Here is a 2,611-nt window from a genome sequence, read left to right as displayed (position 1 = left end):
ACCACAGACAGAGCACCCACTGCCGGAAAAGATGGGAGGACATTCGCCGCTGGAGCAAGAAGACGGCGGAGGCTCAGCTGGGGATGGCCTCCCAACGTGGGAGGGGTGCCCGTCGCACCATGACCCCCCTGATGTTCAAGATCCTGGCGGTGGCCTACCCGGAGTTGGATGGGCGCTTGAGGGCATCACAGCAGCAACAAGGGGGTGAGTACACTCTCATTCTGCTGACTTTGCGTGCACTGGAGGGGTCTGGGTGGGGGAGGTGGGCTGTGGGTTTCGCTAGGCCAGGGCGAGTTCCGTAGGCATGGTCCCTCCATAAGGCAGGCCATGTGGCACCCCACCCCACCTCTGTAGAGTGCCAAGTACACCTAGTCATGCCCCTGTGTCATCTATGTGTGCAGATGTCGTCCATAGCCTTGAAGGCCATTTCACAGGAATTGAACAGTGGAGCCCAAGAGCGTGGCGTAGTGCAGGGGGCTTCTGTGTCTGTCATGTCCGCCAACGGTATCGGTAATGCATGCACTCAACATGTCTTTCTTCTGTCGTCGTCCCCCTTTTTGTGGTATCCCTGTTCTTGTGTGCATTAGCATCATCAGGCGGAGGAGCAGTGGCACCGGAGCACCAGGGGGCTGCATCACACATGGCCATGGAGGGCCACACTACGGACTCGGAGTTCACCAGTTGGACAGAGGGCGAGGGGAGCTCCACGGCGGGGACAGGAGCTGAGACCAGTGACACGGACTTGTCCTCTAATGGGAGCTCCCTTGTGGTGGCAGCAACAACTGTGCCACCCCCATCTACAAGTACAGCCGCCACCCCCCCTTACAGCACCGCCCTTCCAGCAGCCCCTCAGCTTTCGCCCCGTGTCCGCTCACCCAGGAGGGTGGGCATCACCTTCGCCCCAGGCACCTCAGGCCCTGCCCCAGTCACCCCTGCTGCCCTCAGTGAGGAGGACATTGACCTCCTCAGGTCCCTCACTGTTGGGCAGTCTACCATTTTGAATGCCATCCAGGGTGTAGAAAGGCAGTTGCAACAAACAAATGCATTCCTGGAGGGTATTCATTCTGGTCAGGTGGCCCTTCAGCGAGCTTTTCAGACTCTGGCCTCAGCACTGATGGCAGCCATTGTCCCTGTGTCTAGCCTCCCCCCTCCAACTTCCTCCACCCAGACCCAATCTCCTCTACCTCAGCCTATCCCAAGCACACCTACAGACCATCATGCACACACAACAACACACAAGGGAAGCTCAGGCAAACATAAGCACCACACATCCCACAGGCACTCACGCAAGCATCAGACACATGCAGACACACCAACATCCACTGCCTCTACCGTGTCCCCCTCCTCCTCCTCTCCCTCCTCCCTCTCTGTCTCGTCTACACTCACACCTGCATTCACTACCTCTACAGCCACTATGTCCCTCTCCAGCACACCCACCGCCACACCCCGCTCACGTGCAGTCACCAACCCCACTACCATTCACACGTCCCCTGTGTCCTCTCCCAGTGTGTCTGTGATGCCCCCTCCCAAGATACACAAACGCAGGCACACACCCACCCAACAGCCATCCATCTCACGACAGCCTCCAGCGCATGCACCTTCACCCAAAGTCAGCAAACGAACACCTCCTACAACCACCACCTCTTCCTCCACTCCCAAACCCCCTCCAGCTACCCATCCCAGTGTGTCCCAAAAACTTTTCCTTTCCAACCTTGACCTCTTTCCCACACCTCCCCCACCCCGTCCGTCTCCTAGGGCCCAAACTAGCACCTCAGCACAACATCTCTGGGACCAGTGGTGCCTGTAGTCACCGGAATCTGGAGTGCACCGGCCACCAGTGCAGCCAGTGTGGCACGGAGCCACAGCACAGACAGTCCCCCACCTGTGAAGCATCAGAAATTGGCCAGTGCCCGGCGGGAGAGGGGGAAGACTCCAGCCACCAAAGCCGCTCCCAGGGGTCCCGGTGGGAGTGTGGAGTCAGCTGTGACACCTTCCAAGAAACCCGGCAAGACTGGGAAGAGCAGCACGGCGGAGAAGACCGCCATCATCTCCACTGCCCAGGATGCCACCGCCATCATCCCCGCTGCCCAGGAGGCCACAGCCATCATCCCTGCTGCCCAGGAGGCCACCGCCATCATCCCGCTGCCCCGGAGGCCACCTCCAGCACCAGCCCAGCTGCCCAGGACTGGACCGCCAGCACCAGCCCACCTGCCCAGGACAGGACCACCAGCACCAGCCCACCTGCCCAGGACAGGACCGCCAGCACCAGCCCACCTGCCCAGGACAGGACCGCCAGCACCAGACCAGCTGCCCAGGACAGGACCGCCAGCACAAGCCCACCTGCCCAGGACAGCACCGCCAGCACAAGCCCCGCTGCCCAGGTCAGGACCGCCAGCACCAGCCCTGCTGCCCAGGACAGGACCGCCAGCACCAGCCCAGCTGCCTAGGACAGGACCGCCAGCACCAGCCCAGCTGCCCAGGACAGGACCGCCAGCACAAGCCCAGCTGCCCAGGAGGCCAGCACCAACCCAGCTGCCCAGGAGGCCACTGCCAGCACAAGCCCAGCTGCCCAAAAGGCCACCGCCGGCACCAGCCCAGCTGCCCAGGAGGC

The sequence above is a fragment of the Pleurodeles waltl genome, chromosome 8 (assembly GCF_031143425.1).
Source record: "Pleurodeles waltl isolate 20211129_DDA chromosome 8, aPleWal1.hap1.20221129, whole genome shotgun sequence".
NCBI lineage: Eukaryota > Metazoa > Chordata > Amphibia > Caudata > Salamandridae > Pleurodeles > Pleurodeles waltl.
Note: the sequence above shows the minus strand (reverse complement) of the source record.